General features: G+C 43.9%; 15 non-coding genes and 1 pseudogene across 15 annotated transcripts; all 16 read left to right on the top strand.

Moving 5' to 3' along the window:
* The first annotated feature begins 712 nt into the window (after positions 1-712).
* On the top strand, positions 713-903 carry LOC141149047 (U2 spliceosomal RNA). Its single transcript, XR_012245359.1, has one exon. It is a non-coding gene; the product is annotated as a U2 spliceosomal RNA (small nuclear RNA).
* Positions 904-2,015: 1,112 nt separating this feature from the next.
* On the top strand, positions 2,016-2,206 carry LOC141149048 (U2 spliceosomal RNA). The gene has a single exon (XR_012245360.1). It is a non-coding gene; the product is annotated as a U2 spliceosomal RNA (small nuclear RNA).
* Positions 2,207-3,321: 1,115 nt separating this feature from the next.
* On the top strand, positions 3,322-3,512 carry LOC141149049 (U2 spliceosomal RNA). The gene has a single exon (XR_012245361.1). It is a non-coding gene; the product is annotated as a U2 spliceosomal RNA (small nuclear RNA).
* A 1,115-nt stretch (positions 3,513-4,627) lies between these two features.
* Positions 4,628-4,818, top strand: LOC141149050 (U2 spliceosomal RNA). The gene has a single exon (XR_012245362.1). It is a non-coding gene; the product is annotated as a U2 spliceosomal RNA (small nuclear RNA).
* Positions 4,819-5,933: 1,115 nt separating this feature from the next.
* Positions 5,934-6,124, top strand: LOC141149051 (U2 spliceosomal RNA). Its single transcript, XR_012245363.1, has one exon. It is a non-coding gene; the product is annotated as a U2 spliceosomal RNA (small nuclear RNA).
* Positions 6,125-7,239: 1,115 nt separating this feature from the next.
* LOC141149053 (U2 spliceosomal RNA) lies at positions 7,240-7,430 on the top strand. Its single transcript, XR_012245365.1, has one exon. It is a non-coding gene; the product is annotated as a U2 spliceosomal RNA (small nuclear RNA).
* Positions 7,431-8,545: 1,115 nt separating this feature from the next.
* LOC141149054 (U2 spliceosomal RNA) lies at positions 8,546-8,736 on the top strand. Its single transcript, XR_012245366.1, has one exon. It is a non-coding gene; the product is annotated as a U2 spliceosomal RNA (small nuclear RNA).
* A 6,390-nt stretch (positions 8,737-15,126) lies between these two features.
* On the top strand, positions 15,127-15,314 carry LOC141150623 (U2 spliceosomal RNA). The gene has a single exon (XR_012246773.1). It is a non-coding gene; the product is annotated as a U2 spliceosomal RNA (small nuclear RNA).
* A 1,115-nt stretch (positions 15,315-16,429) lies between these two features.
* Positions 16,430-16,620, top strand: LOC141149055 (U2 spliceosomal RNA). The gene has a single exon (XR_012245367.1). It is a non-coding gene; the product is annotated as a U2 spliceosomal RNA (small nuclear RNA).
* A 1,112-nt stretch (positions 16,621-17,732) lies between these two features.
* Positions 17,733-17,923, top strand: LOC141149692 (U2 spliceosomal RNA). The gene has a single exon (XR_012245982.1). It is a non-coding gene; the product is annotated as a U2 spliceosomal RNA (small nuclear RNA).
* A 1,115-nt stretch (positions 17,924-19,038) lies between these two features.
* Positions 19,039-19,229, top strand: LOC141149693 (U2 spliceosomal RNA). The gene has a single exon (XR_012245983.1). It is a non-coding gene; the product is annotated as a U2 spliceosomal RNA (small nuclear RNA).
* A 1,114-nt stretch (positions 19,230-20,343) lies between these two features.
* Positions 20,344-20,534, top strand: LOC141149056 (U2 spliceosomal RNA). Its single transcript, XR_012245368.1, has one exon. It is a non-coding gene; the product is annotated as a U2 spliceosomal RNA (small nuclear RNA).
* Positions 20,535-21,649: 1,115 nt separating this feature from the next.
* On the top strand, positions 21,650-21,840 carry LOC141149057 (U2 spliceosomal RNA). Its single transcript, XR_012245369.1, has one exon. It is a non-coding gene; the product is annotated as a U2 spliceosomal RNA (small nuclear RNA).
* Positions 21,841-22,955: 1,115 nt separating this feature from the next.
* LOC141149058 (U2 spliceosomal RNA) lies at positions 22,956-23,146 on the top strand. The gene has a single exon (XR_012245370.1). It is a non-coding gene; the product is annotated as a U2 spliceosomal RNA (small nuclear RNA).
* Positions 23,147-24,261: 1,115 nt separating this feature from the next.
* On the top strand, positions 24,262-24,353 carry LOC141151269 (U2 spliceosomal RNA; annotated as a pseudogene).
* A 793-nt stretch (positions 24,354-25,146) lies between these two features.
* LOC141150732 (U2 spliceosomal RNA) lies at positions 25,147-25,337 on the top strand. The gene has a single exon (XR_012246855.1). It is a non-coding gene; the product is annotated as a U2 spliceosomal RNA (small nuclear RNA).
* The last annotated feature ends 844 nt before the right edge of the window (positions 25,338-26,181 follow it).

Raw genomic sequence — 26,181 nt, forward strand, 5'->3', positions numbered from 1 at the left:
CTCACCTGAGCTAACAGGTATGTGCGCTGGTTACTCTGCTGCGCTTAAAATTTCTTTTTTGGTTTGCTACAATGCCTTTTCTGAAACGTTGTCTCCTTCTGCTGGAACACTGACTTCTTTCATTTAATGCCTGCAGACTATAAAAGAGAACCCAACCCAAAAAGTTTGGTTGATTAGTCTGTGGCATTCTGTTAAACTGTTGCTTATGGCGGTCTCTGTGAGCTTCTCAGCGACATTCAGCCAGCCAGGTATCCTGCCTGCAGTAGATGGAATGTGGCAATGGAACGCTGGCTGCGCGTGTCATAATAGGCTCTGAGCCTTTATATACCTGTGCACAGCAGCAGCCACCTTCAGTCTGCTGCTGGACAGCCAGCAGCAGCAGCAGCAGGAGAGGTATGTAATCAGGAGCCCTCCTGCTAAGGGTAGACAGCTGCTCGTTCCACCCCACCCCCCGCCTTAATTGGTTCTCCTCCCTTCCAACGGTGTTGAGGCGGGTGGGAACAGCAGGGGGTGAAGGTGCTGTGTTTAAAGAGGTGGAGTTATGCAGATCTAAAACGCGTGGATTGCAGCAGCAGCAAGCCGAAAAGTGCAGGCATGTAAGGGATCTAGAGGTTGACAACATGTCTTCTTAACGGGAGTCCAGGAGCTCATCTCCACAAATGGACTTTTCAGGATCCTTGGGTGGCTCCGTAGTTTGAAACCAATTCTGGTTATCGCTTCTCGGCCTTTTGGCTAAGATCAAGTGTAGTATCTGTTCTTATCAGTTTAATATCTGATACGTCCCCTATCTGGGGACCATATATTAAATGGATTTTTAGAACAGGGAGATGGAAAAAGAGCTTGCTCTGTCCACTCCACGCATTGACCTGGTATTGCAGTATCTCCAGGACCGGTGCACCCCTTCTTTAATGCAGTTTCTAAAATCAGAAAGAATTGAATTCAATGTTTTTTGTTCATTTTGCTTGTTTGTCGGATTTTGGGATGGACTCTTTGGCTTTGCTTTTCTTCTCCTCATTGGATTTTTCATGTTCAAAGTTGCAGAAGCCAGATTACAAGCTCATTTTGGTTCAACTTCAGCAACTGTGCATTGCATTGCCATGTAATGTGATGCAATGCTATCTTTCTAGCTCTCCCTTTTTACTTCCTTTTGGATAAACAGACATATTAGGCAAGCATTTTGGAGCTTTCACCTAAATAACTACAGGTGGTGAGATAAGCTGCACAATATAATTGACCTTTCAGTATATTGTTGCACACACACCATCTATTTAGCAAATGCCCTTGTTATCAACAGCAGCCTTTTAAACTCACCTGAGCTAACAGGTATGTGCGCTGGTTACTCTGCTGCGCTTAAAATTTCTTTTTTGGTTTGCTACAATGCCTTTTCTGAAACGTTGTCTCCTTCTGCTGGAACACTGACTTCTTTCATTTAATGCCTGCAGACTATAAAAGAGAACCCAACCCAAAAAGTTTGGTTGATTAGTCTGTGGCATTCTGTTAAACTGTTGCTTATGGCGGTCTCTGTGAGCTTCTCAGCAACATTCAGCCAGCCAGGTATCCTGCCTGCAGTAGATGGAATGTGGCAATGGAACGCTGGCTGCGCGTGTCATAATAGGCTCTGAGCCTTTATATACCTGTGCACAGCAGCAGCCACCTTCAGTCTGCTGCTGGACAGCCAGCAGCAGCAGCAGGAGAGGTATGTAATCAGGAGCCCTCCTGCTAAGGGTAGACAGCTGCTCGTTCCACCCCACCCCCCGCCTTAATTGGTTCTCCTCCCTTCCAACGGTGTTGAGGCGGGTGGGAACAGCAGGGGGTGAAGGTGCTGTGTTTAAAGAGGTGGAGTTATGCAGATCTAAAACGCGTGGATTGCAGCAGCAGCAAGCCGAAAAGTGCAGGCATGTAAGGGATCTAGAGGTTGACAACATGTCTTCTTAACGGGAGTCCAGGAGCTCATCTCCACAAATGGACTTTTCAGGATCCTTGGGTGGCTCCGTAGTTTGAAACCAATTCTGGTTATCGCTTCTCGGCCTTTTGGCTAAGATCAAGTGTAGTATCTGTTCTTATCAGTTTAATATCTGATACGTCCCCTATCTGGGGACCATATATTAAATGGATTTTTAGAACAGGGAGATGGAAAAAGAGCTTGCTCTGTCCACTCCACGCATTGACCTGGTATTGCAGTATCTCCAGGACCGGTGCACCCCTTCTTTAATGCAGTTTCTAAAATCAGAAAGAATTGAATTCAATGTTTTTTGTTCATTTTGCTTGTTTGTCGGATTTTGGGATGGACTCTTTGGCTTTGCTTTTCTTCTCCTCATTGGATTTTTCATGTTCAAAGTTGCAGAAGCCAGATTACAAGCTCATTTTGGTTCAACTTCAGCAACTGTGCATTGCATTGCCATGTAATGTGATGCAATGCTATCTTTCTAGCTCTCCCTTTTTACTTCCTTTTGGATAAACAGACATATTAGGCAAGCATTTTGGAGCTTTCACCTAAATAACTACAGGTGGTGAGATAAGCTGCACAATATAATTGACCTTTCAGTATATTGTTGCACACACACCATCTATTTAGCAAATGCCCTTGTTATCAACAGCAGCCTTTTAAACTCACCTGAGCTAACAGGTATGTGCGCTGGTTACTCTGCTGCGCTTAAAATTTCTTTTTTGGTTTGCTACAATGCCTTTTCTGAAACGTTGTCTCCTTCTGCTGGAACACTGACTTCTTTCATTTAATGCCTGCAGACTATAAAAGAGAACCCAACCCAAAAAGTTTGGTTGATTAGTCTGTGGCATTCTGTTAAACTGTTGCTTATGGCGGTCTCTGTGAGCTTCTCAGCGACATTCAGCCAGCCAGGTATCCTGCCTGCAGTAGATGGAATGTGGCAATGGAACGCTGGCTGCGCGTGTCATAATAGGCTCTGAGCCTTTATATACCTGTGCACAGCAGCAGCCACCTTCAGTCTGCTGCTGGACAGCCAGCAGCAGCAGCAGCAGGAGAGGTATGTAATCAGGAGCCCTCCTGCTAAGGGTAGACAGCTGCTCGTTCCACCCCACCCCCCGCCTTAATTGGTTCTCCTCCCTTCCAACGGTGTTGAGGCGGGTGGGAACAGCAGGGGGTGAAGGTGCTGTGTTTAAAGAGGTGGAGTTATGCAGATCTAAAACGCGTGGATTGCAGCACCAGCAAGCCGAAAAGTGCAGGCATGTAAGGGATCTAGAGGTTGACAACATGTCTTCTTAACGGGAGTCCAGGAGCTCATCTCCACAAATGGACTTTTCAGGATCCTTGGGTGGCTCCGTAGTTTGAAACCAATTCTGGTTATCGCTTCTCGGCCTTTTGGCTAAGATCAAGTGTAGTATCTGTTCTTATCAGTTTAATATCTGATACGTCCCCTATCTGGGGACCATATATTAAATGGATTTTTAGAACAGGGAGATGGAAAAAGAGCTTGCTCTGTCCACTCCACGCATTGACCTGGTATTGCAGTATCTCCAGGACCGGTGCACCCCTTCTTTAATGCAGTTTCTAAAATCAGAAAGAATTGAATTCAATGTTTTTTGTTCATTTTGCTTGTTTGTCGGATTTTGGGATGGACTCTTTGGCTTTGCTTTTCTTCTCCTCATTGGATTTTTCATGTTCAAAGTTGCAGAAGCCAGATTACAAGCTCATTTTGGTTCAACTTCAGCAACTGTGCATTGCATTGCCATGTAATGTGATGCAATGCTATCTTTCTAGCTCTCCCTTTTTACTTCCTTTTGGATAAACAGACATATTAGGCAAGCATTTTGGAGCTTTCACCTAAATAACTACAGGTGGTGAGATAAGCTGCACAATATAATTGACCTTTCAGTATATTGTTGCACACACACCATCTATTTAGCAAATGCCCTTGTTATCAACAGCAGCCTTTTAAACTCACCTGAGCTAACAGGTATGTGCGCTGGTTACTCTGCTGCACTTAAAATTTCTTTTTTGGTTTGCTACAATGCCTTTTCTGAAACGTTGTCTCCTTCTGCTGGAACACTGACTTCTTTCATTTAATGCCTGCAGACTATAAAAGAGAACCCAACCCAAAAAGTTTGGTTGATTAGTCTGTGGCATTCTGTTAAACTGTTGCTTATGGCGGTCTCTGTGAGCTTCTCAGCGACATTCAGCCAGCCAGGTATCCTGCCTGCAGTAGATGGAATGTGGCAATGGAACGCTGGCTGCGCGTGTCATAATAGGCTCTGAGCCTTTATATACCTGTGCACAGCAGCAGCCACCTTCAGTCTGCTGCTGGACAGCCAGCAGCAGCAGCAGCAGGAGAGGTATGTAATCAGGAGCCCTCCTGCTAAGGGTAGACAGCTGCTCGTTCCACCCCACCCCCCGCCTTAATTGGTTCTCCTCCCTTCCAACGGTGTTGAGGCGGGTGGGAACAGCAGGGGGTGAAGGTGCTGTGTTTAAAGAGGTGGAGTTATGCAGATCTAAAACGCGTGGATTGCAGCAGCAGCAAGCCGAAAAGTGCAGGCATGTAAGGGATCTAGAGGTTGACAACATGTCTTCTTAACTGGAGTCCAGGAGCTCATCTCCACAAATGGACTTTTCAGGATCCTTGGGTGGCTCCGTAGTTTGAAACCAATTCTGGTTATCGCTTCTCGGCCTTTTGGCTAAGATCAAGTGTAGTATCTGTTCTTATCAGTTTAATATCTGATACGTCCCCTATCTGGGGACCATATATTAAATGGATTTTTAGAACAGGGAGATGGAAAAAGAGCTTGCTCTGTCCACTCCACGCATTGACCTGGTATTGCAGTATCTCCAGGACCGGTGCACCCCTTCTTTAATGCAGTTTCTAAAATCAGAAAGAATTGAATTCAATGTTTTTTGTTCATTTTGCTTGTTTGTCGGATTTTGGGATGGACTCTTTGGCTTTGCTTTTCTTCTCCTCATTGGATTTTTCATGTTCAAAGTTGCAGAAGCCAGATTACAAGCTCATTTTGGTTCAACTTCAGCAACTGTGCATTGCATTGCCATGTAATGTGATGCAATGCTATCTTTCTAGCTCTCCCTTTTTACTTCCTTTTGGATAAACAGACATATTAGGCAAGCATTTTGGAGCTTTCACCTAAATAACTACAGGTGGTGAGATAAGCTGCACAATATAATTGACCTTTCAGTATATTGTTGCACACACACCATCTATTTAGCAAATGCCCTTGTTATCAACAGCAGCCTTTTAAACTCACCTGAGCTAACAGGTATGTGCGCTGGTTACTCTGCTGCGCTTAAAATTTCTTTTTTGGTTTGCTACAATGCCTTTTCTGAAACGTTGTCTCCTTCTGCTGGAACACTGACTTCTTTCATTTAATGCCTGCAGACTATAAAAGAGAACCCAACCCAAAAAGTTTGGTTGATTAGTCTGTGGCATTCTGTTAAACTGTTGCTTATGGCGGTCTCTGTGAGCTTCTCAGCGACATTCAGCCAGCCAGGTATCCTGCCTGCAGTAGATGGAATGTGGCAATGGAACGCTGGCTGCGCGTGTCATAATAGGCTCTGAGCCTTTATATACCTGTGCACAGCAGCAGCCACCTTCAGTCTGCTGCTGGACAGCCAGCAGCAGCAGCAGCAGGAGAGGTATGTAATCAGGAGCCCTCCTGCTAAGGGTAGACAGCTGCTCGTTCCACCCCACCCCCCGCCTTAATTGGTTCTCCTCCCTTCCAACGGTGTTGAGGCGGGTGGGAACAGCAGGGGGTGAAGGTGCTGTGTTTAAAGAGGTGGAGTTATGCAGATCTAAAACGCGTGGATTGCAGCAGCAGCAAGCCGAAAAGTGCAGGCATGTAAGGGATCTAGAGGTTGACAACATGTCTTCTTAACGGGAGTCCAGGAGCTCATCTCCACAAATGGACTTTTCAGGATCCTTGGGTGGCTCCGTAGTTTGAAACCAATTCTGGTTATCGCTTCTCGGCCTTTTGGCTAAGATCAAGTGTAGTATCTGTTCTTATCAGTTTAATATCTGATACGTCCCCTATCTGGGGACCATATATTAAATGGATTTTTAGAACAGGGAGATGGAAAAAGAGCTTGCTCTGTCCACTCCACGCATTGACCTGGTATTGCAGTATCTCCAGGACCGGTGCACCCCTTCTTTAATGCAGTTTCTAAAATCAGAAAGAATTGAATTCAATGTTTTTTGTTCATTTTGCTTGTTTGTTGGATTTTGGGATGGACTCTTTGGCTTTGCTTTTCTTCTCCTCATTGGATTTTTCATGTTCAAAGTTGCAGAAGCCAGATTACAAGCTCATTTTGGTTCAACTTCAGCAACTGTGCATTGCATTGCCATGTAATGTGATGCAATGCTATCTTTCTAGCTCTCCCTTTTTACTTCCTTTTGGATAAACAGACATATTAGGCAAGCATTTTGGAGCTTTCACCTAAATAACTACAGGTGGTGAGATAAGCTGCACAATATAATTGACCTTTCAGTATATTGTTGCACACACACCATCTATTTAGCAAATGCCCTTGTTATCAACAGCAGCCTTTTAAACTCACCTGAGCTAACAAGTATGTGCGCTGGTTACTCTGCTGCGCTTAAAATTTCTTTTTTGGTTTGCTACAATGCCTTTTCTGAAACGTTGTCTCCTTCTGCTGGAACACTGACTTCTTTCATTTAATGCCTGCAGACTATAAAAGAGAACCCAACCCAAAAAGTTTGGTTGATTAGTCTGTGGCATTCTGTTAAACTGTTGCTTATGGCGGTCTCTGTGAGCTTCTCAGCGACATTCAGCCAGCCAGGTATCCTGCCTGCAGTAGATGGAATGTGGCAATGGAACGCTGGCTGCGCGTGTCATAATAGGCTCTGAGCCTTTATATACCTGTGCACAGCAGCAGCCACCTTCAGTCTGCTGCTGGACAGCCAGCAGCAGCAGCAGCAGGAGAGGTATGTAATCAGGAGCCCTCCTGCTAAGGGTAGACAGCTGCTCGTTCCACCCCACCCCCCGCCTTAATTGGTTCTCCTCCCTTCCAACGGTGTTGAGGCGGGTGGGAACAGCAGGGGGTGAAGGTGCTGTGTTTAAAGAGGTGGAGTTATGCAGATCTAAAACGCGTGGATTGCAGCAGCAGCAAGCCGAAAAGTGCAGGCATGTAAGGGATCTAGAGGTTGACAACATGTCTTCTTAACTGGAGTCCAGGAGCTCATCTCCACAAATGGACTTTTCAGGATCCTTGGGTGGCTCCGTAGTTTGAAACCAATTCTGGTTATCGCTTCTCGGCCTTTTGGCTAAGATCAAGTGTAGTATCTGTTCTTATCAGTTTAATATCTGATACGTCCCCTATCTGGGGACCATATATTAAATGGATTTTTAGAACAGGGAGATGGAAAAAGAGCTTGCTCTGTCCACTCCACGCATTGACCTGGTATTGCAGTATCTCCAGGACCGGTGCACCCCTTCTTTAATGCAGTTTCTAAAATCAGAAAGAATTGAATTCAATGTTTTTTGTTCATTTTGCTTGTTTGTCGGATTTTGGGATGGACTCTTTGGCTTTGCTTTTCTTCTCCTCATTGGATTTTTCATGTTCAAAGTTGCAGAAGCCAGATTACAAGCTCATTTTGGTTCAACTTCAGCAACTGTGCATTGCATTGCCATGTAATGTGATGCAATGCTATCTTTCTAGCTCTCCCTTTTTACTTCCTTTTGGATAAACAGACATATTAGGCAAGCATTTTGGAGCTTTCACCTAAATAACTACAGGTGGTGAGATAAGCTGCACAATATAATTGACCTTTCAGTATATTGTTGCACACACACCATCTATTTAGCAAATGCCCTTGTTATCAACAGCAGCCTTTTAAACTCACCTGAGCTAACAGGTATGTGCGCTGGTTACTCTGCTGCGCTTAAAATTTCTTTTTTGGTTTGCTACAATGCCTTTTCTGAAACGTTGTCTCCTTCTGCTGGAACACTGACTTCTTTCATTTAATGCCTGCAGACTATAAAAGAGAACCCAACCCAAAAAGTTTGGTTGATTAGTCTGTGGCATTCTGTTAAACTGTTGCTTATGGCGGTCTCTGTGAGCTTCTCAGCGACATTCAGCCAGCCAGGTATCCTGCCTGCAGTAGATGGAATGTGGCAATGGAACGCTGGCTGCGCGTGTCATAATAGGCTCTGAGCCTTTATATACCTGTGCACAGCAGCAGCCACCTTCAGTCTGCTGCTGGACAGCCAGCAGCAGCAGCAGCAGGAGAGGTATGTAATCAGGAGCCCTCCTGCTAAGGGTAGACAGCTGCTCGTTCCACCCCACCCCCCGCCTTAATTGGTTCTCCTCCCTTCCAACGGTGTTGAGGCGGGTGGGAACAGCAGGGGGTGAAGGTGCTGTGTTTAAAGAGGTGGAGTTATGCAGATCTAAAACGCGTGGATTGCAGCAGCAGCAAGCCGAAAAGTGCAGGCATGTAAGGGATCTAGAGGTTGACAACATGTCTTCTTAACGGGAGTCCAGGAGCTCATCTCCACAAATGGACTTTTCAGGATCCTTGGGTGGCTCCGTAGTTTGAAACCAATTCTGGTTATCGCTTCTCGGCCTTTTGGCTAAGATCAAGTGTAGTATCTGTTCTTATCAGTTTAATATCTGATACGTCCCCTATCTGGGGACCATATATTAAATGGATTTTTAGAACAGGGAGATGGAAAAAGAGCTTGCTCTGTCCACTCCACGCATTGACCTGGTATTGCAGTATCTCCAGGACCGGTGCACCCCTTCTTTAATGCAGTTTCTAAAATCAGAAAGAATTGAATTCAATGTTTTTTGTTCATTTTGCTTGTTTGTTGGATTTTGGGATGGACTCTTTGGCTTTGCTTTTCTTCTCCTCATTGGATTTTTCATGTTCAAAGTTGCAGAAGCCAGATTACAAGCTCATTTTGGTTCAACTTCAGCAACTGTGCATTGCATTGCCATGTAATGTGATGCAATGCTATCTTTCTAGCTCTCCCTTTTTACTTCCTTTTGGATAAACAGACATATTAGGCAAGCATTTTGGAGCTTTCACCTAAATAACTACAGGTGGTGAGATAAGCTGCACAATATAATTGACCTTTCAGTATATTGTTGCACACACACCATCTATTTAGCAAATGCCCTTGTTATCAACAGCAGCCTTTTAAACTCACCTGAGCTAACAAGTATGTGCGCTGGTTACTCTGCTGCGCTTAAAATTTCTTTTTTGGTTTGCTACAATGCCTTTTCTGAAACGTTGTCTCCTTCTGCTGGAACACTGACTTCTTTCATTTAATGCCTGCAGACTATAAAAGAGAACCCAACCCAAAAAGTTTGGTTGATTAGTCTGTGGCATTCTGTTAAACTGTTGCTTATGGCGGTCTCTGTGAGCTTCTCAGCGACATTCAGCCAGCCAGGTATCCTGCCTGCAGTAGATGGAATGTGGCAATGGAACGCTGGCTGCGCGTGTCATAATAGGCTCTGAGCCTTTATATACCTGTGCACAGCAGCAGCCACCTTCAGTCTGCTGCTGGACAGCCAGCAGCAGCAGCAGCAGGAGAGGTATGTAATCAGGAGCCCTCCTGCTAAGGGTAGACAGCTGCTCGTTCCACCCCACCCCCCGCCTTAATTGGTTCTCCTCCCTTCCAACGGTGTTGAGGCGGGTGGGAACAGCAGGGGGTGAAGGTGCTGTGTTTAAAGAGGTGGAGTTATGCAGATCTAAAACGCGTGGATTGCAGCAGCAGCAAGCCGAAAAGTGCAGGCATGTAAGGGATCTAGAGGTTGACAACATGTCTTCTTAATGGGAGTCCAGGAGCTCATCTCCACAAATGGACTTTTCAGGATCCTTGGGTGGCTCCGTAGTTTGAAACCAATTCTGATTATCGCTTCTCGGCCTTTTGGCTATGATCAAGTGCTTTATTGCAGGAGATTGTGGTTGAAGGGCACTCGGGTACCCCTCTCCTTGGCCTGGCAGGATCGTCCACTTTGGTGGACTTAACCTGCTTGCTGCTATTAGGGAGAGGGCTTAGTCCCAGGGTAACGAGTCGCGATCCCCCAGCTTCCAGGTGTTTTTCGCTGCAAGAACACTGGGAGCGCAGATTGCAAGCGGCTGCAATTTGCAACCTTGTTGCGTTTTTCCATGGAGGTTGACCCTAACCTCGTGCCTCTTTATGCGAGGCTAAAAAACTCTATCCGAGTTCACTTCACGGCGGGTGGCTCGGATATGAGGAAATTAGGGTATGTAGTCCAGGACGTGCTCAGGAACCTTCTTGGCGTACAAAGGAATGAAATTCTCTCCATCCAGGATTATCCCAGAAGAGGTGACTATGACATCACATTCACCGGAGAAGGTATTTTTAGAGATGTACTAGAAAAGTTAAAAAAAGTTGAAAATAGTCCTGTTTTGAAAGGGATACAAATTGTTGAGCACGTCCTGGATGAGGTAAGACTGGTTATTGTAAAAATATTTTCGCCCTTTGTTTCTGCTCCAGAAGTAATGTCATTTCTAGCAATTTATTTTAAAAGTGTTAAATGTATTGGGAAGATATTAAACGAATATAACATATGGACATCTAAGTGGAAATTCCTTGTGAAGTGTACAAGAGATCCAAATACACCAGGTGGTATACGGCTCCCCCCTGCCCGTTTCAAAATTGGGCAAACAAATGGGGATTTCTTCTTTTCTGGGATGCCAGTATATTGCAGAAATTGTGGGCGCTATGGTCATTCAAAAGAAAACTGTCATGTATCATGTAGAAATTGTGCTAGTGAAGAACATGAGACAAAAGAATGCCCTAAGGAAAAGAAATGCAGTTTTTGCCAGACTCCAGGTCACTTTTATTTTTCTTGCCCTCACAGATTTCGGGAAGATGAGCAAAATGGGAAGTCCAAGACGTCCGACCAAGGACCAAAAGATCAGACCACCCCTCAGGAGGAGGAACAACAACCTGGAGCCTCTGGAGACAATAAGGGCGTACCAAATAGTGAAGTGTCTCCAGAGTCTATGACAGGTAAAATACCAAATCCCAAAACCTGGCTGCAGGACCTGCGGGAGTCCAAAAGGAGGGCTGAGAAGGAGCAGAAGGGCACTACTGGTAAGGTCAAAAGGGACCGGCAAAAGGCCGACACAGAAGCCCATGCCCAGTCTGGGTCTCCTAGTGCTGAGGGCGCTGAGTGGATAAAGGTGGGTCCTAAGAAAAAGAAAAAGGGTGGTTCGGAGGAGGCAGCAGGAGGTGAACAGATGGACACTTCTCCTGAAGGGGACGTGGACGCTGGACCCTCAGGGGTTTCGGTCTCCGCTGCTATAGGTGGGGACCGGGATCTTACTGCCTCTGAAGAGTCAGAGGCTCTGCCTTGTGCGCAACCTCCTCCTATAGGACGACCTTCTACAGGTCAAACAGGGGCGGCGGAACCCCTCGGAGACCCACCTGATGAGGAACTGCATGGCCAGCCAATGGAGACCCAGCGGGTTCTGCCAGCCAGCCCTCCGAGCTATGCCAGTGTAGCGTCGGGTTTATATAAATGTGGTAATCTTTCCTCCTCCACGGAGACTCTCGTGACGATACTATCAGATGAGGAGGGAGGCGCAAGCCCAGTGGTCTGATCAGGTTCATCGGACAGGTAAATCCGTTGCTCTTAGGTACCTAAGTAAAATTTCTACATTTTCTAATGATGGCTGAACTCAAAGGTATTTCCCTCAACGTGAGAGGCATAAAATCTAACACGAGAAGAACTGCTCTTTTTAATTTTTTTACGTGTTTTACTGCATCTGTATTTTTTCTGCAAGAATGTAATATCCCACATGAAATGTCATATCAAAAATATAAAGATGAGTGGAAGTGTGGGCCATCTGTCTGGTCCGGATCGAATGCTGCAGGATCAGCGGGTGTAGCCATACTTTTTAAAGGGAACGTTTTAATTGATTTTATTCAGGAAATTTTACCAGGTCGTATTTTATTAGTGAAAGCTTTTATTGATGGTATTAGATGGCAGTTTTTAAATTTTTATGGATCAACAGAGAAAAATGAAAGAGCCGAAATGCTTGATCTTTTACCATTATTTATTAATAACTCTGAACCTTTTATCTTAGCAGGGGATTTTAATTGTGTTTTAAAAGGTGAAAACCGGCGCTCCAGCTCTGTAAGCAGGAACTACGATAAAACCTCAGGTATGCTACATGATATAGTCAAAGATGCTAAATTGATAGACATATATAAAGAGTGTCATAGTGATAGCCCAGAGGACGCCGGTTTCACTTGGAGCAATGCTAATTGTAGCTCTAGGATTGATTTTATTTTTGGTTCAGATAAAACAATACCTGCCAAATGTGAAGTTTTAACTAATATATTTTCAGACCATAAACTTTTATCCTTTACCATAAAAGTAAATGACAACAAAAAATGTGGTAAGAAAAGCTGGAAAATGAACATATCCCTTTCAACCGACCCGCAGATTTTATCAGATTTTATTGAGTTTTATAGGAAATGTAGAAAAGGGAAAAAAACAAATGAGACTATGAGTGTATGGTGGGATAGAATGAAAGTAAAAATAAAAGACTTTTTTATTAAAAAGAGTATATGTAGAGCCAAAGAAAAATATGAAGAATATAGAATTTTAAATACCCGCCTACAAACATTATTTAAGCTCAGAGACAATGGGATAGATGTACAACTTGATATTTCAAACTTAAAAGAAGAGATTTCAAAATGGCTAGAACAAAAAGGAAAAGAGATAATTTTTCGTTCTAGAGTACAACATATAGAAGAAAATGAAAAGTGTTCCAGATATTTTTTTAGGAAAAATAAAAAAGAAAAAGTGATAATTGACCATATAGATGGTGAGAATAATATAAAAAATATGCTGGGTAAAGTTGAGGGGTTTTTTTCTAATCTTTTTAATGGAAAAAATATAGATAATAAATTAATGGATGATTCGCTGCAAGGACTAACAGCTGTTTTAGATCCCGCATCCCAAGAGTTTTTATCCCAAGTTTTAACGGAACAAGAAGTGTTAAAAACTATTAAAAGTTTTAAAACTGGAAAGGTCCCTGGTCCTGATGGCATCCCAATAGAATTTTATGTATGTTTTTATGATATTTTAAAAGATGATTTGTTTTATTTGTTTACTGAGGTTTTTAATAATAAGGTTTTATTAAATTCCTGGAAGAAAGGTGAAGTCTCCCTCCTATACAAAAAAGGCGATAAATCAAAATTAGAAAACTGGAGACCAATAACACTTTTAAATTGTGACTATAAAATAATGGCTAAAATTTGTGCAAATCGTCTAAAAGAAGTCATCAGCAAAGTTATTCATTCTAATCAAGTGTGTGGGGTGCCGGGGCGCAGTATATGGGACAATCTGAATTTAGTGAAAGACTGTATTGAGGATGTGAAAGACAGAAAGGGGAAAATGGCGATTTTATCTATTGATTTTGAAAAAGCATTTGACCGTGTCTCACACTTTTATCTTTTTAAAGTTTTAGAGAAAATGGGCATACCAGAAGGGTTTTTACTATCGCTTAAAGCATTTTACAAGGATTGTACAAGTAAGATTTTAGTGAATGGTTTTAAGACACAAGAGGTATTTTTACGGTCAGGGGTGAAACAGGGATGCCCTCTGTCCCCCCTACTGTTTATCTGTGCACTGGAACCAATGTTATGTGCAATACGCCAAAATAAACAGATATGCGGTGTCCCTCTGCCTGGAAGCGGTGGTTTGGAGGCCAAGGTTGTAGGCTACATGGATGACGTGGCGGTCTTGTGTACAGATGCACCATCACTTACGGCCACTCTCCATCAATTGCAATCCTTTTGCCTAGCTTCTGGTTTTAAAATCAATTTTAATAAGTGTAACATTTTAAGTGTTGGGGGGATGATTTTACGTGATGTACCAATTAATGTCTCCGAATCCATTTCCATTTTAGGTATATCATTCACTGAAAATAATGATGGTTATAATAGTTGGGAAACAGTTACACAGAAAGTAAATACGAAAATATGTATGTGGAACATGAGGAGACTTACAATGGAGGGTAAAGTATTGGTTTTAAAGATGGTGATTTTACCTCTTTTATTGTATCTTAGCATGGTTTTCCCCCCGCCTGTTAATGTTTTAAAAAAGATAACCAAAACCTGTTTTACCTTCTTTTGGAACTCAAAAATGGAAAAGCTGAAAAGAGAAATCGTGATGAAATCAAAAGTAAAAGGTGGTAAAGATTTTCCAGATTTTAATAGGTTTCTTTTAATCCATCTGTTCGTTTACTGTTTTAATGCCCTTTTTAAGAATCACTATTGGTCCTTTTTTATGCGTTTTAATACAGGATTTTTTATGAGAAAGTTTGGATGGTATGAAGTTAATATATCTGTGCCCCATGCTTTTAATTTGTCGACGCATTATGAGATTTTAAGGAAAATAGTGTCCGATTTTAATTTAGGGACTAAGAAAATAGAGGAATTAAGAAATAGTAAGAAACTAATTAAAGAAATACGTAAAAGTGAGGAAATATGTAATGTTGACAGATATGATGATGACAAATCTATGTCTATCTGGAAAATGATTAACGTTTTTTATCTTTTTAATGAACAGAGAGATCTGGCTTGGAGTGGCATGCACCGCTGTCTTCCTTGCCGGGCATTCCAATACAGAAGAGGATTTGTGAGGTCTGCCATCTGCCCAAGAGCCGGATGCCAAGACGAGGAAACGGTGGAACATCTATTATGGACATGTAATTTTGCAAAGGATTTCTGGAGAAGACTGCTCCCCCTACTGGAAAGGGTGGCAGACCTCAAGGACTTTACATATAAAACTGTGCTATACGGACTTATGGAATGCCCCATAATGGACCAGTACACAATGGCTTGGAAGACAGTGAACTGCGCCAAGTCATCTCTCTGGAAAGCGCGCAACATTGCTATTTTTAAACAAGATGTTTTATCAGTGAATGATGTTTTAAGTTTATGTTTATGTGAAATGTATACTTATTATTTAATTGACAAAAAGAAGAATATACATATTTCCAAAAAATGGCTTGTTGACCAATGGAACCTAATTATTTAAAATCTTTGTATTTTTTTGTTTTGTAAATTTCATTTGTCTTTTAACGTTTGGTATTTGTGTAATTATGCTTGTAATTTGTTAAAATTTTAATAAACGGTTTTATCCCTCTGCAGGGGATAGCCAAATTAAAAAAAAATCTGTTCTTATCAGTTTAATATCTGATACGTCCCCTATCTGGGGACCATATATTTAATGGATTTTTAGAACAGGGAGATGGAAAAAGAGCTTGCTCTGTCCACTCCACGCATTGACCTGGTATTGCAGTATCTCCAGGACCGGTGCACCCCTTCTTTAATGCAGTTTCTAAAATCAGAAAGAATTGAATTCAATGTTTTTTGTTCATTTTGCTTGTTTGTCGGATTTTGGGATGGACTCTTTGGCTTTGCTTTTCTTCTCCTCATTGGATTTTTCATGTTCAAAGTTGCAGAAGCCAGATTACAAGCTCATTTTGGTTCAACTTCAGCAACTGTGCATTGCATTGCCATGTAATGTGATGCAATGCTATCTTTCTAGCTCTCCCTTTTTACTTCCTTTTGGATAAACAGACATATTAGGCAAGCATTTTGGAGCTTTCACCTAAATAACTACAGGTGGTGAGATAAGCTGCACAATATAATTGACCTTTCAGTATATTGTTGCACACACACCATCTATTTAGCAAATGCCCTTGTTATCAACAGCAGCCTTTTAAACTCACCTGAGCTAACAGGTATGTGCGCTGGTTACTCTGCTGCGCTTAAAATTTCTTTTTTGGTTTGCTACAATGCCTTTTCTGAAACGTTGTCTCCTTCTGCTGGAACACTGACTTCTTTCATTTAATGCCTGCAGACTATAAAAGAGAACCCAACCCAAAAAGTTTGGTTGATTAGTCTGTGGCATTCTGTTAAACTGTTGCTTATGGCGGTCTCTGTGAGCTTCTCAGCGACATTCAGCCAGCCAGGTATCCTGCCTGCAGTAGATGGAATGTGGCAATGGAACGCTGGCTGCGCGTGTCATAATAGGCTCTGAGCCTTTATATACCTGTGCACAGCAGCAGCCACCTTCAGTCTGCTGCTGGACAGCCAGCAGCAGCAGCAGCAGGAGAGGTATGTAATCAGGAGCCCTCCTGCTAAGGGTAGACAGCTGCTCGTTCCACCCCACCCCCCGCCTTAATTGGTTCTCCTCCCTTCCAACGGTGTTGAGGCGGGTGGGAACAGCAGGGGGTGAAGGTGCTGTGTTTAAAGAGGTGGAGTTATGCAGATCTAAAACGCGTGGATTGCAGCAGCAGCAAGCCGAAAAGTGCAGGCATGTAAGGGATCTAGAGGTTGACAACATGTCTTCTTAACGGGAGTCCAGGAGCTCATCTCCACAAATGGACTTTTCAGGATCCTTGGGTGGCTCCGTAGTTTGAAACCAATTCTGGTTATCGCTTCTCGGCCTTTTGGCTAAGATCAAGTGTAGTATCTGTTCTTATCAGTTTAATATCTGATACGTCCCCTATCTGGGGACCATATATTAAATGGATTTTTAGAACAGGGAGATGGAAAAAGAGCTTGCTCTGTCCACTCCACGCATTGACCTGGTATTGCAGTATCTCCAGGACCGGTGCACCCCTTCTTTAATGCAGTTTCTAAAATCAGAAAGAATTGAATTCAATGTTTTTTGTTCATTTTGCTTGTTTGTCGGATTTTGGGATGGACTCTTTGGCTTTGCTTTTCTTCTCCTCATTGGATTTTTCATGTTCAAAGTTGCAGAAGCCAGATTACAAGCTCATTTTGGTTCAACTTCAGCAACTGTGCATTGCATTGCCATGTAATGTGATGCAATGCTATCTTTCTAGCTCTCCCTTTTTACTTCCTTTTGGATAAACAGACATATTAGGCAAGCATTTTGGAGCTTTCACCTAAATAACTACAGGTGGTGAGATAAGCTGCACAATATAATTGACCTTTCAGTATATTGTTGCACACACACCATCTATTTAGCAAATGCCCTTGTTATCAACAGCAGCCTTTTAAACTCACCTGAGCTAACAGGTATGTGCGCTGGTTACTCTGCTGCGCTTAAAATTTCTTTTTTGGTTTGCTACAATGCCTTTTCTGAAACGTTGTCTCCTTCTGCTGGAACACTGACTTCTTTCAATTAATGCCTGCAGACTATAAAAGAGAACCCAACCCAAAAAGTTTGGTTGATTAGTCTGTGGCATTCTGTTAAACTGTTGCTTATGGCGGTTTCTGTGAGCTTCTCAGCGACATTCAGCCAGCCAGGTATCCTGCCTGCAGTAGATGGAATGTGGCAATGGAACGCTGGCTGCGCGTGTCATAATAGGCTCTGAGCCTTTATATACCTGTGCACAGCAGCAGCCACCTTCAGTCTGCTGCTGGACAGCCAGCAGCAGCAGCAGGAGAGGTATGTAATCAGGAGCCCTCCTGCTAAGGGTAGACAGCTGCTCGTTCCACCCCACCCCCCGCCTTAATTGGTTCTCCTCCCTTCCAACGGTGTTGAGGCGGGTGGGAACAGCAGGGGGTGAAGGTGCTGTGTTTAAAGAGGTGGAGTTATGCAGATCTAAAACGCGTGGATTGCAGCAGCAGCAAGCCGAAAAGTGCAGGCATGTAAGGGATCTAGAGGTTGACAACATGTCTTCTTAACGGGAGTCCAGGAGCTCATCTCCACAAATGGACTTTTCAGGATCCTTGGGTGGCTCCGTAGTTTGAAACCAATTCTGGTTATCGCTTCTCGGCCTTTTGGCTAAGATCAAGTGTAGTATCTGTTCTTATCAGTTTAATATCTGATACATCCCCTATCTGGGGACCATATATTAAATGGATTTTTAGAACAGGGAGATGGAAAAAGAGCTTGCTCTGTCCACTCCACGCATTGACCTGGTATTGCAGTATCTCCAGGACCGGTGCACCCCTTCTTTAATGCAGTTTCTAAAATCAGAAAGAATTGAATTCAATGTTTTTTGTTCATTTTGCTTGTTTGTCGGATTTTGGGATGGACTCTTTGGCTTTGTTTTTCTTCTCCTCATTGGATTTTTCATGTTCAAAGTTGCAGAAGCCAGATTACAAGCTCATTTTGGTTCAACTTCAGCAACTGTGCATTGCATTGCCATGTAATGTGATGCAATGCTATCTTTCTAGCTCTCCCTTTTTACTTCCTTTTGGATAAACAGACATATTAGGCAAGCATTTTGGAGCTTTCACCTAAATAACTACAGGTGGTGAGATAAGCTGCACAATATAATTGACCTTTCAGTATATTGTTGCACACACACCATCTATTTAGCAAATGCCCTTGTTATCAACAGCAGCCTTTTAAACTCACCTGAGCTAACAGGTATGTGCGCTGGTTACTCTGCTGCGCTTAAAATTTCTTTTTTGGTTTGCTACAATGCCTTTTCTGAAACGTTGTCTCCTTCTGCTGGAACACTGACTTCTTTCATTTAATGCCTGCAGACTATAAAAGAGAACCCAACCCAAAAAGTTTGGTTGATTAGTCTGTGGCATTCTGTTAAACTGTTGCTTATGGCGGTCTCTGTGAGCTTCTCAGCGACATTCAGCCAGCCAGGTATCCTGCCTGCAGTAGATGGAATGTGGCAATGGAACGCTGGCTGCGCGTGTCATAATAGGCTCTGAGCCTTTATATACCTGTGCACAGCAGCAGCCACCTTCAGTCTGCTGCTGGACAGCCAGCAGCAGCAGCAGCAGGAGAGGTATGTAATCAGGAGCCCTCCTGCTAAGGGTAGACAGCTGCTCGTTCCACCCCACCCCCCGCCTTAATTGGTTCTCCTCCCTTCCAACGGTGTTGAGGCGGGTGGGAACAGCAGGGGGTGAAGGTGCTGTGTTTAAAGAGGTGGAGTTATGCAGATCTAAAACGCGTGGATTGCAGCAGCAGCAAGCCGAAAAGTGCAGGCATGTAAGGGATCTAGAGGTTGACAACATGTCTTCTTAACGGGAGTCCAGGAGCTCATCTCCACAAATGGACTTTTCAGGATCCTTGGGTGGCTCCGTAGTTTGAAACCAATTCTGGTTATCGCTTCTCGGCCTTTTGGCTAAGATCAAGTGTAGTATCTGTTCTTATCAGTTTAATATCTGATACATCCCCTATCTGGGGACCATATATTAAATGGATTTTTAGAACAGGGAGATGGAAAAAGAGCTTGCTCTGTCCACTCCACGCATTGACCTGGTATTGCAGTATCTCCAGGACCGGTGCACCCCTTCTTTAATGCAGTTTCTAAAATCAGAAAGAATTGAATTCAATGTTTTTTGTTCATTTTGCTTGTTTGTCGGATTTTGGGATGGACTCTTTGGCTTTGCTTTTCTTCTCCTCATTGGATTTTTCATGTTCAAAGTTGCAGAAGCCAGATTACAAGCTCATTTTGGTTCAACTTCAGCAACTGTGCATTGCATTGCCATGTAATGTGATGCAATGCTATCTTTCAAGCTCTCCCTTTTTACTTCCTTTTGGATAAACAGACATATTAGGCAAGCATTTTGGAGCTTTCACCTAAATAACTACAGGTGGTGAGATAAGCTGCACAATATAATTGACCTTTCAGTATATTGTTGCACACACACCATCTATTTAGCAAATGCCCTTGTTATCAACAGCAGATTTTAAACTCACCTGAGCTAACAGGTATGTGCGCTGGTTACTCTGCTGCGCTTAAAATTTCTTTTTTGGTTTGCTACAATGCCTTTTCTGAAACGTTGTCTCCTTCTGCTGGAACACTGACTTCTTTCATTTAATGCCTGCAGACTATAAAAGAGAACCCAACCCAAAAAGTTTGGTTGATTAGTCTGTGGCATTCTGTTAAACTGTTGCTTATAGCGGTCTCTGTGAGCTTCTCAGCGACATTCAGCCAGCCAGGTATCCTGCCTGCAGTAGATGGAATGTGGCAATGGAACGCTGGCTGCGCGTGTCATAATAGGCTCTGAGCCTTTATTTACCTGTGTACAGCAGCAGCCACCTTCAGTCTGCTGCTGGACAGCCAGCAGCAGCAGCAGCAGGAGAGGTATGTAATCAGGAGCCCTCCTGCTAAGGGTAGACAGCTGCTCGTTCCACCCCACCCCCCGCCTTAATTGGTTCTCCTCCCTTCCAACGGTGTTGAGGCGGGTGGGAACAGCAGGGGGTGAAGGTGCTGTGTTTAAAGAGGTGGAGTTATGCAGATCTAAAACGCGTGGATTGCAGCAGCAGCAAGCCGAAAAGTGCAGGCATGTAAGGGATCTAGAGGTTGACAACATGTCTTCTTAACGGGAGTCCAGGAGCTCATCTCCACAAATGGACTTTTCAGGATCCTTGGGTGGCTCCGTAGTTTGAAACCAATTCTGGTTATCGCTTCTCGGCCTTTTGGCTAAGATCAAGTGTAGTATCTGTTCTTATCAGTTTAATATCTGATACGTCCCCTATCTGGGGACCATATATTAAATGGATTTTTAGAACAGGGAGATGGAAAAAGAGCTTGCTCTGTCCACTCCACGCATTGACCTGGTATTGCAGTATCTCCAGGACCGGTGCACCCCTTCTTTAATGCAGTTTCTAAAATCAGAAAGAATTGAATTCAATGTTTTTTGTTCATTTTGCTTGTTTGTCGGATTTTGGGATGGACTCTTTGGCTTTGCTTTTCTTCTCCTCATTGGATTTTTCATGTTCAAAGTTGCAGAAGCCAGATTACAAGCTCATTTTGGTTCAACTTCAGCAACTGTGCATTGCATTGCCATGTAATGTGATGCAATGCTATCTTTCTAGCTCTCCCTTTTTACTTCCTTTTGGATAAACAGACATATTAGGCAAGCATTTTGGAGCTTTCACCTAAATAACTACAGGTGGTGAGATAAGCTGCACAATATAATTGACCTTTCAGTATATTGTTGCACACACACCATCTATTTAGCAAATGCCCTTGTTATCAACAGCAGCCTTTTAAACTCACCTGAGCTAACAGGTATGTGCGCTGGTTACTCTGCTGCGCTTAAAATTTCTTTTTTGGTTTGCTACAATGCCTTTTCTGAAACGTTGTCTCCTTCTGCTGGAACACTGACTTCTTTCATTTAATGCCTGCAGACTATAAAAGAGAACCCAACCCAAAAAGTTTGGTTGATTAGTCTGTGGCATTCTGTTAAACTGTTGCTTATGGCGGTCTCTGTGAGCTTCTCAGCGACATTCAGCCAGCCAGGTATCCTGCCTGCAGTAGATGGAATGTGGCAATGGAACGCTGGCTGCGCGTGTCATAATAGGCTCTGAGCCTTTATATACCTGTGCACAGCAGCAGCCACCTTCAGTCTGCTGCTGGACAGCCAGCAGCAGCAGCAGCAGGAGAGGTATGTAATCAGGAGCCCTCCTGCTAAGGGTAGACAGCTGCTCGTTCCACCCCACCCCCCGCCTTAATTGGTTCTCCTCCCTTCCAACGGTGTTGAGGCGGGTGGGAACAGCAGGGGGTGAAGGTGCTGTGTTTAAAGAGGTGGAGTTATGCAGATCTAAAACGCGTGGATTGCAGCAGCAGCAAGCCGAAAAGTGCAGGCATGTAAGGGATCTAGAGGTTGACAACATGTCTTCTTAACGGGAGTCCAGGAGCTCATCTCCACAAATGGACTTTTCAGGATCCTTGGGTGGCTCCGTAGTTTGAAACCAATTCTGGTTATCGCTTCTCGGCCTTTTGGCTAAGATCAAGTGTAGTATCTGTTCTTATCAGTTTAATATCTGATACGTCCCCTATCTGGGGACCATATATTAAATGGATTTTTAGAACAGGGAGATGGAAAAAGAGCTTGCTCTGTCCACTCCACGCATTGACCTGGTATTGCAGTATCTCCAGGACCGGTGCACCCCTTCTTTAATGCAGTTTCTAAAATCAGAAAGAATTGAATTCAATGTTTTTTGTTCATTTTGCTTGTTTGTCGGATTTTGGGATGGACTCTTTGGCTTTGCTTTTCTTCTCCTCATTGGATTTTTCATGTTCAAAGTTGCAGAAGCCAGATTACAAGCTCATTTTGGTTCAACTTCAGCAACTGTGCATTGCATTGCCATGTAATGTGATGCAATGCTATCTTTCTAGCTCTCCCTTTTTACTTCCTTTTGGATAAACAGACATATTAGGCAAGCATTTTGGAGCTTTCACCTAAATAACTACAGGTGGTGAGATAAGCTGCACAATATAATTGACCTTTCAGTATATTGTTGCACACACACCATCTATTTAGCAAATGCCCTTGTTATCAACAGCAGCCTTTTAAACTCACCTGAGCTAACAGGTATGTGCGCTGGTTACTCTGCTGCGCTTAAAATTTCTTTTTTGGTTTGCTACAATGCCTTTTCTGAAACGTTGTCTCCTTCTGCTGGAACACTGACTTCTTTCATTTAATGCCTGCAGACTATAAAAGAGAACCCAACCCAAAAAGTTTGGTTGATTAGTCTGTGGCATTCTGTTAAACTGTTGCTTATGGCGGTCTCTGTGAGCTTCTCAGCGACATTCAGCCAGCCAGGTATCCTGCCTGCAGTAGATGGAATGTGGCAATGGAACGCTGGCTGCGCGTGTCATAATAGGCTCTGAGCCTTTATATACCTGTGCACAGCAGCAGCCACCTTCAGTCTGCTGCTGGACAGCCAGCAGCAGCAGCAGCAGGAGAGGTATGTAATCAGGAGCCCTCCTGCTAAGGGTAGACAGCTGCTCGTTCCACCCCACCCCCCGCCTTAATTGGTTCTCCTCCCTTCCAACGGTGTTGAGGCGGGTGGGAACAGCAGGGGGTGAAGGTGCTGTGTTTAAAGAGGTGGAGTTATGCAGATCTAAAACGCGTGGATTGCAGCAGCAGCAAGCCGAAAAGTGCAGGCATGTAAGGGATCTAGAGGTTGACAACATGTCTTCTTAACGGGAGTCCAGGAGCTCATCTCCACAAATGGACTTTTCAGGATCCTTGGGTGGCTCCGTAGTTTGAAACCAATTCTGGTTATCGCTTCTCGGCCTTTTGGCTAAGATCAAGTGTAGTATCTGTTCTTATCAGTTTAATATCTGATACGTCCCCTATCTGGGGACCATATATTAAATGGATTTTTAGAACAGGGAGATGGAAAAAGAGCTTGCTCTGTCCACTCCACGCATTGACCTGGTATTGCAGTATCTCCAGGACCGGTGCACCCCTTCTTTAATGCAGTTTCTAAAATCAGAAAGAATTGAATTCAATGTTTTTTGTTCATTTTGCTTGTTTGTCGGATTTTGGGATGGACTCTTTGGCTTTGCTTTTCTTCTCCTCATTGGATTTTTCATGTTCAAAGTTGCAGAAGCCAGATTACAAGCTCATTTTGGTTCAACTTCAGCAACTGGGCATTGCATTGCCATGTAATGTGATGCAATGCTATCTTTCTAGCTCTCCCTTTTTACTTCCTTTTGGATAAACAGACATATTAGGCAAGCATTTTGGAGCTTTCACCTAAATAACTACAGGTGGTGAGATAAGCTGCACAATATAATTGACCTTTCAGTATATTGTTGCACACACACCATCTATTTAGCAAATGCCCTTGTTATCAACAGCAGCCTTTTAAACTCACCTGAGCTAACAGGTATGTGCGCTGGTTACTCTGCTGCGCTTAAAATTTCTTTTTTGGTTTGCTACAATGCCTTTTCTGAAACGTTGTCTCCTTCTGCTGGAACACTGACTTCTTTCATTTAATGCCTGCAGACTATAAAAGAGAACCCAACCCAAAAAGTTTGGTTGATTAGTCTGTGGCATTCTGTTAAACTGTTGCTTATGGCGGTCTCTGTGAGCTTCTCAGCGACATTCAGCCAGCCAGGTATCCTGCCTGCAGTAGATGGAATGTGGCAATGGAACGCTGGCTGCGCGTGTCATAATAGGCTCTGAGCCTTTATATACCTGTGCACAGCAGCAGCCACCTTCAGTCTGCTGCTGGACAGCCAGCAGCAGCAGCAGCAGGAGAGGTATGTAATCAGGAGCCCTCCTGCTAAGGGTAGACAGCTGCTCGTTCCACCCCACCCCCCGCCTTAATTGGTTCTCCTCCCTTCCAACGGTGTTGAGGCGGGTGGGAACAGCAGGGGGTGAAGGTGCTGTGTTTAAAGAGGTGGAGTTATGCAGATCTAAAACGCGTGGATTGCAGCAGCAGCAAGCCGAAAAGTGCAGGCATGTAAGGGATCTAGAGGTTGACAACATGTCTTCTTAACGGGAGTCCAGGAGCTCATCTCCACAAATGGACTTTTCAGGATCCTTGGGTGGCTCCGTAGTTTGAAACCAATTCTGGTTATCGCTTCTCGGCCTTTTGGCTAAGATCAAGTGTAGTATCTTTCGAAAAGGCGGTTTTGGATGTTGGCCGCCCTAGTAGATTGATACATTATGCACACTGGGGTTTAGGCGCTTGTTAGTACGCCAGGTGGCTAATATAGTCATCTGGTGGAAAGCATGGCCCCCCAGGATCGACGCCATTGGGCCGGGGAAGATCGAAAGCCCGAAGTGTGAAGTGCCCCAGGAGTGGTGACCCTGGGGTGCCTTAACTCACTGGGATTGGGAACCCCACTTGAGTTTATGGCACATTTGCACAAGCACTTCAAATTTTCTTTCTTCGCACACACCCTTATTCCGGGCCTTCTGGCCTTAGGATGGGGAATTTTTCAATTCCTGGTCGAAGGTCCGGGCAGTATTATACTGTGAAACCTTCACTATTTATTTAATTTCTTTGTCACTGTGTGGCCACTTATTCACGTGTGTCACGTCCTACTAGGATTTTGTCGGGATGCGGTTCCCTTACGAGTTCCTCTCTTGGCAGGTCTAGGGGGGGAGTGTGTGGCCATCAGGTTCCGCTCCCCCCTGAACCCCCCTGGCTCTCCTCTTTCGGGAGGAGAGCGTTGTTGGCTCCCCTCTTCCGGGAGGGGAGCACAGTCTTTAGCTCCCAGTGCCTTGCTCGGGTGAGAACTCGGGCAGGTGCAGGGGTAAGATTGGGTCGCCTCTGGCTTCGGCTGGAGGTGGCTTTTTGTCCCTGTTCCTCGCTGTGGCCTTTTGGCTCGGAGGGACGGGGAATGGTTTGGGGGACCCTTCTCCTTTTGGAGAGGGTTTCAAGAAGACCAGCATCCTAGTGCACTTTTTTTGTGGCACTTGTCACTTTTTTAAGCGCACTCGGGTTTTGTACACGAATTCGGGCTTTCAAAAAGAAAAAAAAAAAAAAAAAAAAATCTGTTCTTATCAGTTTAATATCTGATACGTCCCCTATCTGGGGACCATATATTAAATGGATTTTTAGAACAGGGAGATGGAAAAAGAGCTTGCTCTGTCCACTCCACGCATTGACCTGGTATTGCAGTATCTCCAGGACCGGTGCACCCCTTCTTTAATGCAGTTTCTAAAATCAGAAAGAATTGAATTCAATGTTTTTTGTTCATTTTGCTTGTTTGTCGGATTTTGGGATGGACTCTTTGGCTTTGCTTTTCTTCTCCTCATTGGATTTTTCATGTTCAAAGTTGCAGAAGCCAGATTACAAGCTCATTTTGGTTCAACTTCAGCAACTGTGCATTGCATTGCCATGTAATGTGATGCAATGCTATCTTTCTAGCTCTCCCTTTTTGCTTCCTTTTGGATAAACAGACATATTAGGCAAGCATTTTGGAGCTTTCACCTAAATAACTACAGGTGGTGAGATAAGCTGCACAATATAATTGACCTTTCAGTATATTGTTGCACACACACCATCTATTTAGCAAATGCCCTTGTTATCAACAGCAGCCTTTTAAACTCACCTGAGCTAACAGGTATGTGCGCTGGTTACTCTGCTGCGCTTAAAATTTCTTTTTTGGTTTGCTACAATGCCTTTTCTGAAACGTTGTCTCCTTCTGCTGGAACACTGACTTCTTTCATTTAATGCCTGCAGACTATAAAAGAGAACCCAACCCAAAAAGTTTGGTTGATTAGTCTGTGGCATTCTGTTAAACTGTTGCTTATGGCGGTCTCTGTGAGCTTCTCAGCGACATTCAGCCAGCCAGGTATCCTGCCTGCAGTAGATGGAATGTGGCAATGGAACGCTGGCTGTGCGTGTCATAATAGGCTCTGAGCCTTTATATACCTGTGCACAGCAGCAGCCACCTTCAGTCTGCTGCTGGACAGCCAGCAGCAGCAGCAGCAGGAGAGGTATGTAATCAGGAGCCCTCCTGCTAAGGGTAGACAGCTGCTCGTTCC

The sequence above is a fragment of the Phyllobates terribilis genome, unplaced genomic scaffold, assembly GCF_046119375.1.
Source record: "Phyllobates terribilis strain yellow unplaced genomic scaffold, ASM4611937v1 Scaffold_5__5_contigs__length_657084704, whole genome shotgun sequence".
NCBI classification, from domain to species: domain Eukaryota; kingdom Metazoa; phylum Chordata; class Amphibia; order Anura; family Dendrobatidae; genus Phyllobates; species Phyllobates terribilis.